Source organism: Bos javanicus, chromosome 4, assembly GCF_032452875.1.
Source record: "Bos javanicus breed banteng chromosome 4, ARS-OSU_banteng_1.0, whole genome shotgun sequence".
Taxonomy (NCBI): Eukaryota; Metazoa; Chordata; class Mammalia; order Artiodactyla; family Bovidae; genus Bos; species Bos javanicus.
This window is the reverse complement of record NC_083871.1, coordinates 110,068,937-110,083,818: the sequence shown is the minus strand read 5'-3', so window position 1 is coordinate 110,083,818 and position 14,882 is coordinate 110,068,937.

The window sequence follows — 14,882 nt, the reverse complement described above, 5'->3', positions numbered from 1 at the left end:
ATGAGGAATTAAACATATTTTTAAAGGACAAGAAATATATATCTATCTGATTTAGCCTTTGTCTTAGTACTATGAGCTATAATGAAATATAATTTCTTTCTCCTTCATAAAAATAAATGAGATAGACTAAAAATACCCATTTCTTTTAGATGATAAGATTAGCAAAGTGTGAAGAAATTGACTGTGCCATTTTTCATCTTCTTTCAGAATGATAAAGAATTATAATACGAAGTTTTCAAATTTTAAGACTATTTAGCAGTGGCAATAAGTTTACATAAGTTAAACATTTTCTTTTTTTTAATTAAAGATATTATTTTCACTCATGTCAACATGTCTATACCATCCCTCACAATCAATAGTGGAAATTAAGGATACATGCATGCTCAGTTGTGTTCCACTCTTTGTGATTCCATGGACTGTAGTCCACAAATCTCTTCTGTCCATGGAAGTTTCTAAGGCAAGAATAGTGGAGTGGATTGCCATTTCCTATGCCAGGGATCTTCCCAACCCAGGACTGAACTCTCGTCTTCTGTGTCTCCTGCATGGGCAAGCAGATTCTTTACCACTGTGCCACCTGATTTGCACATAATTAAAGGTCATGTTAGAGGATTATCAAACATCTTTCAAAGACAATTGTCATGGACAGAATTGTGTTCCCCCAAATTCACCTTGAATCCCTAACCCCACTGTGATGGCATCTGGAGAGGGGGCCTTTGGAAGATAAACTGGTCCTGATGAGATCATGAGGGTGGTGCTCTCATGAAGGTATTAACATGCTTTTAAAAGAAGGTCCCAGAAAGCTTGCTTCTTCTCTCCCTTTCCCTCCCAGTTGTTTGGACAGAAAGAGAAGATAGATGTCTGCAAGTTAGGAAGAGGGTCATCAATGAGGACTCAGATCTCTTGGCACTGTTATCTTGGACTTCCTATCCTCCAGAACTGTGAGAAAATAAATTTTTCTTATTTAAGTTTCTGGTATTTTGTTATGGCTGCCTTAGCAGATTAACACATCAATAATTTGGCTTCAATAAATAATTCCATAGACTATAAGTATATTTTGCTTGTATTCGGATCAAAATCCCTGAGCTTAAGTCAATGCTGTAATAACTTTCTTTAAGGAATTTACTTATATAAAATTTTAGTTATGTTTCTCTTAAATCCTCTGCCCATTCCCTCCTTATTCAGCAGTACTCACTAGAGTTAGTGTGGTCCATCACCATGCTTTAGAAATAGCTAAAGTGCTACATTTTAGTCCTGAAGTTATTTTAGACAGCGCATTGAAAATTCAAACCAAAAGCCTGAAGCAATTCTATTAGATTTTGAACACTTAAAATATCTTATTAGAGAGACTAGGGCAGAGAAATTCAACTAGAATTTTTCAGTAGTTCAACTATATCTATTTTTAGATGTATGGATTTTCAGGTGTCAATGTATTAAATCTCCTTGTACCAAAAATACCTATTATAGGCTAATGAAGATATGATTATTAAAATTTAACTTAATTGAATACTTTCATTTATCTATTTGGCATTTTCCATGTGTTCAAATATTGGTAAATGTTTAATTCAATGATTCTCATGTATTGTGAGTGTTCTGAACTGAAAACAGCATTTTGTTTATTTAGTATTATAAACTACCAATTAGAACATAATAAGAAATGATAAAGAAAATATCAATGTGAAACTTACTGATATTGGATACAAAAATATCTTCAGCAGAACTTGAAGTTTTTCCAGAATTGGCATAGAATGATTATAAAGGTTTGAAAGCATTTCTTAACTTCCTAGCATTGTGAAAATGTCGCCCAAAATAAAACAGAGGTGAAATTATTAATTTATCACTGGTTCTATATCATATGATATGTAATTTTAAAAAGATATGCCCACTAAATCTACATGTGTAATAAAGAGAAAAAATGACAAAGTCTCTTATTTCAAAGCTCTAAAATCTTAGAACTATGAATTTTAAAAAACTCAATAAAAATACTCAGAGAATTTATAAGACATGGTCTTTGCCCTTAGCTCCTTCTGTTCCATAAAAACTGAAAGTAAAACTTGTATGCATTTTATTATTCATAAAACAAGCCACTGTTGAATGCTTAGCAAATAGAATGACAAAGGGCAGGAAAAACATACTGTGAGAAAAGCAAGATCCACCCACGAACTCACCAAAGCAAACTCTGTGATTTTGGATAGATCTTCATTTCCACTGGATAAAAAAAAGAATACATGTTGGTAAGGCATTCAGAAAATACATCAGTGAAATAAACGTAGTAACAGATTTTGAGCTCAGAGATCTTTACTAGGGTTATTCTATTTTGATGAAAATAATATGTTGCTATTCAAAGTTCTATCTGTATTCTTTAATTTTTGATTTGGACATAACTTTAGACTTACAGAAAATTTTCAAAAATAAAATTCGAACAAAGAGCATCCATGTTTCCTTTCCCTAGATTTACCCATTTGCTGGCGTTTTACATCATTTGTTTATTGTTCTCAGTCTCTATTTACATACACACACACACACACACACATATATAATTTACACACATGCACACACACATTTTCCTGAATCCTTTGAGGAATGTTTCATATATCATGGCTTCTTACCCCTAAATACTTCAGTATTTCCTAAATATAGTGACGTTTTCATATAACCACAGTACAATTACAGTATTAACCTCAAAAGCCTTAAGATGAATATAACAACACATGAAAATATTTTAATTGAATTTATCATTCACACTCCAGTTTTGTCAGATAACACAATATTATTCTTTATAGATTTTTTTTTTTCCCAATACAGGACCCAGTCTAGAGTCAGTAATTGTATTTAGTTTTCACACCTCTTCTGATTTCCTTAATTTGGAATACTTACACAGGCTTTCTCAGTTTTTATGACATTAATCTATTGAAGAATTCAGCTGCCTTCTTCTTCGGTATTTGAGAGAAATATGTTCATTTTGTACTTATCTGGTATATACTTGTGGTTAAATTAGATGTCTTCATTCTGAGCAGTATTTATTGCCCAAGTGATGTGTCCTCAAGGTCATGAAATCCATCTGTTTCTTAGTATTGAAATTTTTTTGGTCACTTGAATAATTATCTTTATGTATAATTACTTTATTTTTCCTTGTAATTAGTAAGTAATCGGGAAAAATTTTAAGACCATGCAGATATTCTGCTTCTCATTGAAAGTCTTCCCAGATCTAACATTCAATGATGGGTTTTGGCTGATCCAATCCCTACTATGAAGATGACAATGATTTCCCCACTTGATCTGCACCTACCCATTTTATAAGGTGGTGATCCCCCTTCTACTTAAGCAAAAGGCCTCCCTTCTCCTTTGTTTATGTCTCTTTGTATGCATGCAAACATGTATATATTCATTTGTCTACTCACTAGCAATATTAAATCACGTATTTCAGTTTTTTCAATGGCTTATAATTCATTATTGTACTTAATTTTAATAATATTCCAGTTTTGACTAATGTCAACCCCTTTTCACTGGCTTCTGCAGCCATATGAAATGATCCTGCTTTTTTTTTTTAAGCACTTTGAGACTTTCTGGAACAAGGAGATATTCCAGGCTCACCCTGTAACTAACTCTTTCTCAACCTTGGAAGCAGCCAATATATGAGGAATTCTCTTTTAAGAGGTCAGTTTGGCCAATCAGACTGAGTTTCAGGCCATTGTTAACATTTTTCTGACACTTTGCTCAAGTGAAACCTTAGAGGTTAGTTAAAATGATAAATATTAATTGTGCATTTATTTATTATGTTCCAGGCATTGCAACTGGATTGATATAGAAACTGAATTTTATATATATATATATATATATATATATATAATTCAAATATGTAAGTGAAACAGGATTTTATATATATATGTATACACATACATAAAATTAACCTAAAAAGTAAGTGTTGCTATCACTATTCTACAATGATAAAATGATACCCTCTATAATTAATTAGTCCAAGTTCATTTAAGAAATAATTTCCAGAGCTAGGTCTGAACTTACTTTTCTTTACCAGCAAATCAAGTCCTTAATCTATTTGTTATACCAAGTTTTAGTGCTATGGTGAAAGTGAAAATGCAGGTTGCTCAGTGGTGTCCGACTGTTTGTGACTCCATGGACCTTACAGTCCATGTAATTCTCCAGACCAGAATACTGGAATGGATAGCCTATCCCTTCTCCAGGAGATCTTTCCAATGAATCGAACTGGAGTCTCCCGTGTTGCAGGTGGATTCTTTACCAGCTGAGCTATCAGGTAACAATGTGTATTAAATGAAGCAGAGTGTAATCTAAAAGCAAAATTTAAGAGGATAAGACATGCAAGTTGCACTGGATTTATTGTGTTGGGCATTTTCCTGAGTAGTCTGTGGTTTGTTTTATAAAATAGTCAATAGACTTGCAGTCGTAACATGAGTTATTTTCTTTAAGCAAATAGAAGACACATAATACTTACAAGTACTTTCCAATGATTATTGCTAGAAAGAAAAAAATGATGTTGAGTTAGAAGGAGCCTATCCAGAATACATTAGGGTAAACTTGTGTGGGTGTCCAACCCCCCTAAATATGGTTCTTACAAAACTCATGTGATATTTCAGCTTTTTTTTTTTTTTAGTTTGACAGCATCTCTAACCTATTGTGGATTGATAGATGCTGACTTTTGCTCATGTGTGCTCCCCTTTTTATTCATCTATTATGCCAGAGTAATTTCTCTTTTTTTTTTCTATTTTTTTCTTTTTCTTAAATGCAGACTTGATCACAAAATTTCTCTCTTAAAACTGTGCTATATGGAATATTAGAAGTTAAAAGTCTCAACTAACAGAAGTCCTGGGCACTTTCTACAAGGCTCAACTAGCCAGCTTTGCTTTCATCTGATGCATAATTGGTAATTACAGGTGAACTTCATCAGGAGGAAACCCTGAGTATACTACGGGAAAGCACGTGCTTTGGGTCACCATTTGTTAATAGAAGACAAACCGGGTTCCCTCAGTGGGCTTATTTAGTCTTTGAGATGTAGGATGGGTACGTTAAAATTTACCCTGCCTGCATCATAGAGCTTTTGCTGTGATGGAATGAGATAATTCACATGAAAACATTTTGGAAATTGTGAATCTTTAGGCAGACATAAAGAATTATTTTATTGTTTGTGGAATTATCATTGTTAATATCCAGGGCTAAAGAAAAAAGCCTCATCAAATGAATACACATAACAATCATTGCAGAATATTTACAAGTGTTGTATCTGGAGGTGAACAGTTCCATGCATTCCTCCTAAAATCCTTTTCTGTCTACCCTCAAAGCCCTCCTAGTACAAATACTGCCAAAAATCATTTGATAAACAACTTATTAGGAAATGACAATATTTTGTTCTGTGCCTGAAACAGTCTCATCTACCAACTGTTAGCAAGGAATACCAGCAATCGGTTTCACAAACATTTTCTTTCGGAAGGCCTCCCTGCAACATTTAATGATGATGAATTGCTTCCAACCGGGCAAATAAAAATGGTGATTGTGGACAATTTAATGAATAGAACCTTTGATGATCTGATCTGCTGGCAGCTACTGCCAAAATTGCATTTAACATACTAAAAGGAAATTTCGCTTAGTCACCACAGCAAATCGACGTCTTTAAAAAAAAGAAGAAGCCTCTGACACAGGAAAGTCTTGAGAAACAAGCAGCCTATATATCTGACGAAGCAGTTGGAGGCAGAGGTGTTGAGCTGAAACTTAGTATATTAACCGGGCCCCGCAGGGCCACATCGGGGGTTAAGGTCGGAGTTGTTAGCCGGAGGCAGTTAGTGAAGTGTAGGCGCTAGGGTTGATTTGCAGAGCAATCAGATAAAGGAGAACACTGTCCTTTTAAACGGGGAAGACTTACCATTCAGACAAGGTCAAGTGGCTCTAGAACTGGGAAAGTGAGAAGAAAAAAGAATCTGAGATGCAGGCAGAAGTTCCGGCAACAGTTTGTTAAGACTTCCGGAACAAAAGACCAGATCAAAGCTCTTAGCAAGAAGAAATCGGAATCCAATGGGGATTTTGTGTTATGGCACGGATATCTCCCAGCAAGTACGGGCTTTGATACGGAAATAGCCATCTTTTGAGACACATTAAAAAAATAAATAAAAAATCCCTCATTCCCAATATAACATTTTTGTTTAAAAGTCTGGGCAATTTAATACTCATAGGATTGTGGAAGATCGAGATAAATTACATAGAATGCAAGAATTCATCAGAATCACTCCTCAGATTTCCTCAATATACCCCATTCTGCAAGAGCATAGCTCTAAACATCTAAATACTTAGTTCAGCTAGGTGCCATGGCAAAGCACTGAGCATGATTCCAGAACAGTCATCCTTGCCCTAAATTGCTGGGTTAGGATTGTGTTTTTTTGACTTCAACTTTAGTTGAAAGCACAAAACAAATCTAATTAAAAGAAAAAAAGTTGAAATGGGTTATTGACCTCTATATTAAAGAGACCCAAATCCTCTCCTCAGAATTCTGGAGTTGCAACTGAATCCCTGTCTAAGTTCTTTAGGAGTTTCAAAACATTTTTACCCGCTAAGGATACACACACACCCACTTTTGCAGCAATGCTGTGGTCTCCCTTCATGGTAAAGAGATAACAGGAGAGAGACATCTATAACAGGTAGGGTATATAATTCCTTAAAATGGCCTTAACATAAGGTTCTATCAGTGTACAAATGATACCTGAAAAGTATGTTATTTTCTGAGTTTAACCACAGGATTACTTGTGACAGCTTTCCATGTTGCTTGGTGGTAAAATATCCGCCTACCAATGCAGGTTTGATCTCTAGTCCAGGAAGATTGAAGATCCCCTGGAGAAGGAAATGGCAACCCACTCTAGTATTCTTGCCTGGAAAATTCCCATGGACGGAGGAACCTGGCAGACTACAGTCCATACACAGAGTTGGACACAACTGAGCGACTTCACTTTCACTTTTCACTTTGTGTCACTAAAGTATGAAAGTACATGACAGTATAACTTGATAAGCTAATGAAAATGTAAATTACCCAGAGATTGGTATGAAGCTCTGGTTATAGTTGAAAATCAAAGTTCTAGCAAATACCTTTCGTGATTCCAATAATGATCGGACTGTACTAGGGTCTTTAAATTTAATCCCCATGAAAATTAAAGCATCAGTCCCTTTCTTTAGAGCTTCACTCCATCTGGAATAATTTCCAGATGGAAATATTTTAATGTTACCATTTCACATGCTAATTATGTATTTATTGAATGCTTGTGATATACGAGATACTGTACCTTGTGAAGGAAGAAAAGAGACATGAAGTGCATAATCATTTTCCACAAGGCAGATTCTCAAAGTGAGCACTGTGGGCTGTCTGTATATAAATTGTGTCAGGTATTTTTATTTCAAAAAAATTCACAGTAACAACCCCCGCCCCATCCCCCACCCCCGTCCCTCTGCACAGAACCAATCACACAAGTCTGTCGTAAAGGATCCCAGATGTCTTCGATTTCTCAAGACCTATTCAGGTGATTGATTGTGACCCACTCTGAGCTTGAGAACCACCTGTTTGCTTAGATCGTTTGGCAGTAAGGTGCTGACTGCGCAGGTTAAATGAAGAGGAATGTTTAGAATCACCAAGGGCCAGAAGAGGTTTGTTGGCTTACTTCGGAGAAAGAAAATGGTAAGGATTAAGAATTAAAATTATCAATATGTTTGGATATCAAATGTGGAGTGAGAATGGCCAGAGGGAGAGAGTGTTAATGGGAGGGAAGAATCTATTTATGCTAACTCAGGTTTCTGGTCTGAGATCTGGGTTGGGATCCAAGGGTTCAGAAAAATGGGCATGTTTCTGGAAGCAAAACTGATAAAAGGTATGTATGAGTACATATTATTTATGGTCAGGAAGCAGGACTGAAGTCGCTGCTCAAAGAACTAATAAAATTAACTTTCTGGATCCTTTCAAATCCTAGGTGAACACGTGGACATATTCTTGTAAATGTCCCAAATTTGAGATTTAATTTTTTCTTATTTGTAAAGAGAATTCTCCCAGTTTTGTAGGCTTCATGCGTCATAGACCTTCAGCGGAGAGCTGGGAAATAATTGTGTTGAAGGGTCCAATGTCTGAGTGACTTCCCACTAACTCTGTCATGTAGGAAATTTTACATATTTCTCTAAAAATTAGAGATGATATTTTCTTATAAGCTGGCCATTCAAAAATAAGCAATATATTGATACAAACATTAAAATAATTATATTTTACTCCAAGATATTGTCCAATATATTATGCAGTGTGGTTTAGGTGTGTATTTAGAAATTAATTATTCATGGAATTATCTGTCAAGAAACTGATATTTACAGAAAAGCTCATTTATTTCCTTGTATCACAAGTGAATGAATATTAAATAAACTAGTTATTTTTTCTTTTGTCTGTCATTAAGCCCAAATTTGCTTAGCTCTAAATTGCAGAAGTTATTTAATTTATGGTAGTTGGTACATTTTAGTATATCTTAGTTTTTCATGATTGTAATACACTTTTGATCCTTTTAATGTGTTCTTTTTATTTTATTTTTCAGTTTAAGCATCTTTAGATTTGGTGGGATGGGATATAAATTATACATATATGTACTCACACATCCCCTTCACAAATGTTACAAACTAATTTTTAAATTTCATGTTGTTTAAATATAAATGGAAAAGGCTTATAAAAACACTTTTCTCATTAGTTATCATGATTCTCTACTTTAAATATTTAAAAATGTGTGCCCAGTATATATGTCTTCAGGAGACTAAAAATACATGGCCTCCAATTCACCACACTTTTTGCATTTGTCACTTCATTTAAAAGTATTTATAATTTTTGTCACCTTATGAATACATATTATAATTTAGATACTGTTTATTGATGACAAAGCATAAACACTGCTTTGGGGTAAAAATAATCACTGAGTATAATTTTGGGTAATAGGTTCTTTCTAGACTATCTGGTTGGAAATATAATGGATGAAATTAATACTGCAAGTACAAGTATCTTGAAAATTAGAGGAATATAGAATGATATACAGGAGAAGGCAATGGCACCCCACACCAGTACTTTTGCCTGGAGAATCCCAGGGATGGAGGAGCCTGGTGGGCTGCAGTCCATGGGGTCTCTGAGTCAGACACGACTGAACGACTTCACTTTCACTTTTCACTTTCATGCACTGGAGAAGGAAATGGCAACCCACTCCAGTGTTCTTGCCCAGAGGATCCCAGGGACAGGGGAGCCTGGTGGGCTGCCGTCTATGGGGTCACACAGAGTCGGACATGACTGAAGTGACTTAGCAGCAGGATGATATACATTTTTTTCTGGGGAATATTCACAACACTAAAAATAATCTTATAAATCAGTTTTAAGAAAAATAGCTTGCCTTTGCTAACTGCACATCCTGTAGAGATGAATGTTGAATACCAGACCAAAGATCCTCCAGTTGCAGTGTTACTTCCCATGTTTAATAGCAGTCATCCAAGCGGTCTTCCAAGCTGTCATCCAATAGCAGTTTGGTGTCCATGTCAATACATACATAATGACTACGCCATTGAGTCATTTTCCTAACATTATACAACCCATATCTTAGCAGTTTTTTTTTTTTTTTTTAAATGTCAGAAGAGTCCATCCCCAGGCAGGTTTCAGCATGAATGTTTCTGTGTGTCATAATCCAAAAGTGTCCCAAGGTCCTTAGAAGCCAGCCATAAAACTGAGTCTGGAGACACTGAGCAGAAAGCAGCTTGGCAGCTACATCCAAAGTGACAAAATCTATACAGCAAGACTGTAAATAGGAGGTTTAAGGAGAATGCATTTCATATGATGTGCGCTGTAGACATCATCACCCATAGGCGGCAGGACATCTGAGGCAACTCTTCCAGATCTGATCCTGCAGAACTGCTATGTAAGTTGATTTCTCAGTCTCTTTCAAAGAGTCCAGACAGTCGTGGGGTAGCTCCAACGTACTGCACACCGCAGAAATTCTGAACCAAAAGGTGCCTTGAGAGAGAGAGGGAGAACATTGGTGTTTTTGGTGTTTAACAAGTAACTCTCAGTTCAGGATCAAAAGCCTCACTTTGTTTTTCTCTGCTAAATAAGGGATCCTCTTACTATAAAGACAAAGTTAGCCTGGGGACTTTTGCTTTCCTAGCAAACTCGGAGTGACTTTATAAAATGTCTCACATCAACTCTGCACATAGTCGAGGGTGGAAGATGAAAGAGCAACAGGGAATCACAATGAAATGCAGTAAGTGCTGCCACAGATTTGAGCAAAGAGATCGACAGACCACCAGGCTGGCCGTAGGTGATAGACAAGACGCCCAGGGATGAAGTTACAGTTGGCTTTTAAGGATGAATGCAGTGAGCATGGCAAGGAGCTAGAGGACTTTGGAGTACAGCCTGTGTTAAAAGAGCAGTCATCAGTCTGCTAAGACTCCTTTATGAAAACGGTTTTAGATGCCTAACTGAAATTGTGGTGCTAGAAAGATTCTTGAGACTCGCTTGAACAACAAGGAGATCAAACCAGTCAATCCAAAAGGATTTCAACCCTGAATATTCATTGGAAGGGACTGATGCTAAAGCTGAAGCCCCAGTTCTTTGGCCACCTGATGCAAAGACCTGACTCATTGGAAAAAAAACCCCCTGATGCTGGGAAAGATTGAGGGCAGGAGGAGAAGAGGGAGACAGAGGATGAGATGTTTGGATGGCTTCCTCAAAACAACTGACAGGAGTTTGAGCAAACTCCAGGAGATAGAGAAGAACAGGGAAGCCTGGCTAGTTGCAGTCCATGGGGTCGCTAAGAGTAGCGTGTGACTTAGTGACTGAACATCAATCAATCAATTGGATATTCACATGTCCCTCTAGTTTTGTTCTATTTAACAATCAAACATTGGCAGATATATGGAAGGGATTTCATGTCATACAAGACTGTTATAAGCACAGATCAGACATTTAATATTTTTGGAAACATGTTCCAATTATTTTACCTTCCTGGCTTTCAATTTTCCAATAAAGTTAGAATCATAATAGTGTCATTACTATTTAGATGTAAATTACATGCAATATGTTTAATGCAATGTGATCATGTATTTGGTGCATGATATACCTTTCCTGTAATTAATTATACAATAATTGCCACAAATATTTAATAACCAAAAAATCATCAATGTGATAAAAATAGTGTATCATCTGTTTAAGATAATATGAATGATTCATATATGTATATATGCATGTGTGTTTAAGCTTCTGATATAAATTATGTTTAAACAACTTCTTCCTATTTCCTCCTTACACAGTAGAGACTACCCTCATCTTTTTATTACTAACTCCTTCCTTTCTTTTGTATATTTCTTTATAAAATGATAATATTTAGTTGGGTATATGTCAATACATTACTGATGATCTTTAAATTGTCTGTCAGATATGGTAATTCAGTTCATGCTAAAATCCCATTGTTTATACACAGAGGTGGCTCACATAAAAAATAAGTAATCTAATCATGAAAGCTGTGTTATAATTAACAATAATGAGAGACAATATTTCATGTGTAATAGCTATTTCCGCATGACAGCATTGGTCTATAAAAGGATGCATTTATTTTTATATGCCACATAAGAGATGATATCTAGAAATTCTGGTTCTGAAATGGATGCCATGAGTTTTAGCTGCAGTAGTCTCATCTGACTACTCTAGACAGAAATAGACCATCTGCCTAGGCTTGTTAATATAGCATCATCTCATTGATTCTTTTCAGGCGCACATGCTTTCAATTACAATTCATCCCCAAATTGTAGAGCCTCTTGTCATCTGGATCGCCTTTGTTGCTAATATTCAGCCCTTTTATCAATGTTGGCTCCTACCTTTTCACGTTGGAGTGATCTTTTCTGAAAGATCAAGACAACAATTCTGATAAATAATGCAGTGCTTTAGAGTATAGAAAACATTTTAATATGTATTTTTGCACCTCACTATAAACATATCAAACATGTTTGAGTATTCGAAAATAATGGAAAATTTGTGTTTCATGGTACAAGTAGGCATTTAATGATGTGATGCCGCAAAGCCAAAGTCAGTGATGTAGGGGTAAGCTGATCTGTAAGGTAAGGGCTTATCAATTTTTTAACACAGAAGAAATAATTATTTTTAATGGCCACTTTGGATATTATAGTCAATTTGAACAAGAACTCTAAAATGTCTAAGACAATTTTTAATTCCTAACTAAACAACTTTACTTTTTTTTTTTAACTTAATGGATAATAAGAAAAATACATAGTAAAAAGTTGTTTCAGTTTGATAAAAATACTGAACAGCTGTATTCCTCAAACGTAAAGTTATGCTTTTCACTCATGATTCATGTATATTGAGTTTAGGCAGGGAAGCAATTCAGTTAGCTTGGTTTGAATTACTGACAAAATTACAATAAAATATTAATAATAGCTATAATTTATTGAGCATTTACTGTGCTTCAAACATTATACCATATTTTAATATGCATTAACTAATTTACAAAACAGACTAATGATTTGAATGTTTAATTTTCCTTACTTTGCACCTAAGGTGTATGACCATTGAGTTAGGTGACTTTCCAAATTTCATGTTGCTTACTAGTAACTGTGGTAATTGTCAAGGATAGAGTTTACCATCAGAATTCCAAACTACAAAATCTGTATTCTTAACTGCTATACTACCTAAGACTGATAGGATAATCCCCAATTGCAAAATCTGTCAAAATCAGAGTTCGATTCTGGGTCAAATTTCTTATTATTGATGCTGCAGCAGCAATGTGCCAACATCATGTGGGTGCATGTTCAGTTGCTAAGTCATGCCTTCGACACCTCTTTCCATGGGTTTTTCTGGGCAAGACTACTGGAGTGGGTTGCCACTACCTTCTCCAGGGGATCTTCCAGACCCAGGGATAGAATCTGTGTCTCTTACTTCTCCTGTCGACAGGTGGATTTTTTACCACTGAGCCACATAGGAAACCCCTTAGTTACCTGACCTGAGATCAAACCGAAGTCCCCTGCATTGCAAGGTGGATTCCTAGCCACTGGATGACCAGGGAAATCCCGAACTTTGTTTATTTTTAGTTTCTAGTTTTCCTAACCCTTTATTAGAAAAAATGTACGTAATTTGAAATTTGCTTAATTGTGATTAAAACTAAATTTCCTATTTCAGCTTAAAGCTAGTCTCATTCTAAAAACTTTCTTTTTGTCCCTTTTATCAGTCTTTCTAAAACCCAGCTGTGAAAACTTGCAGTGGATTGTCAGAAGTGGGACACAGTGAAAAAGCATACTTTGAATTTAAAGGTGATATCAGTTCAGTTCAGTTCAGTCGCTCAGTCGTGTCCGACTCTTCGCGACCCCATGAATCGCAGCACGCCAGGCCTCCCTGTCCATCACCAACTCCCAGAATTCATGCAGACTCATGTCCATTGAGTCAGTGATGCCATCCAGCCATCTCATCCTCTGTCATCCCCGTCTCCTCCTGCCTCCAATCCCTCCCAGCATCAGGGTCTTTTCCAATGAGTCAACTCTTCACATGAGACGGCCAAAGTATTGGAGTTTCAGCTTTAGCATCATTCCTTTCAATGAACACCCAGGACTGATCTCCTTTAGGAGGGACGGGTTGGATCTCCTTGCAGTCCAAGGGACTCTCAAGAGTCTTCTCCAACACCACAGTTCAAAAGCATTAATTCTTTGGTGCTCAGCTTTCTTCACAGTCCAACTCTCACATCCATACATGACCACTGGGAAAACCATAGCCCTGACTAGACGGACCTTTGTTGGCAAAGTAATATCTCTGCTATTTAATATGCTATCTAGGTTGGTCATAACTTTCCTTCCAAAGATGATATAGCTTTTCTCAAAGGACCAAAGGAGATGAAATGAAAATGAACAGGTAAATATAGAAGAAGTTGAAGTTGAACAGTTCTATGAAGACCTACAAGACCTTTTAGAACTAACACCCCAAAAATATGTCCTTTTCATTATAGGGGACTGGAATGCAAAAGTAGGAAGTCAAGAACACCTGGAGTAACAGGCAAATTTGGTCTTGGAATACAGAATGAAGCAGGGCAAAGACTAACAGAGTTTTGCCAAGAAAATGCACTGGTCATAGCAAACACCCTCTTCCAACAACACAAGAGAAGAGTCTACACATGGACATCACCAGATGGTCAACACTGAAATCAGATTGATTATATTCTTTGCAGCCAAAGATGGAGAAGCTTTATACAATCAACAAAAACAAGACTAGGAGCTTACTGTGGCTCAGATCATGAACTCCTTATTGCCAAATTCATACTGAAATTGAAGAAAGTAGGGAAAACCACTAGACCATTCAGGTATGACCTAAATCAAATCCCTTATGATTATACAGTGGAAGTGAGAAATAAATTTAAGGGACTAGATCTGATAGATAGAGTGCCTGATGCACTATGGACTGAGGTTCGTGACATTGTACAGGAGACAGGGATCAAGACCATCCCCATGGAAAAGAAATGCAAAAAAAGCAAAATGGCTGTCTGAGGAGGCCTTACAAATAGCTGTGAAAAGAAGAGAAGCGAAAAGCAAAGGAGAAAAGGAAAGATATAAACATCTGAATGCAGAGTTCCAAAAAATAGCAAGGAGAGATAAGAAAGCTTTCCACAGTGATCAGTGCAAAGAAATAGATGAAAACAACAGAATGAGAAAGACTAGAAAGCTCTTCAAGAAAATTAGAGATAGCAAGGGAACATTTCATGCAAAGATGGGCTCTATAAAGGAAAGAAATGGTATGGACCTAACAGAAGCAGAAGATATTAAGAAGAGGTGGCAAGAATACACAGAAGAACTGTACAAAAAAGATCTTCATGACCCAG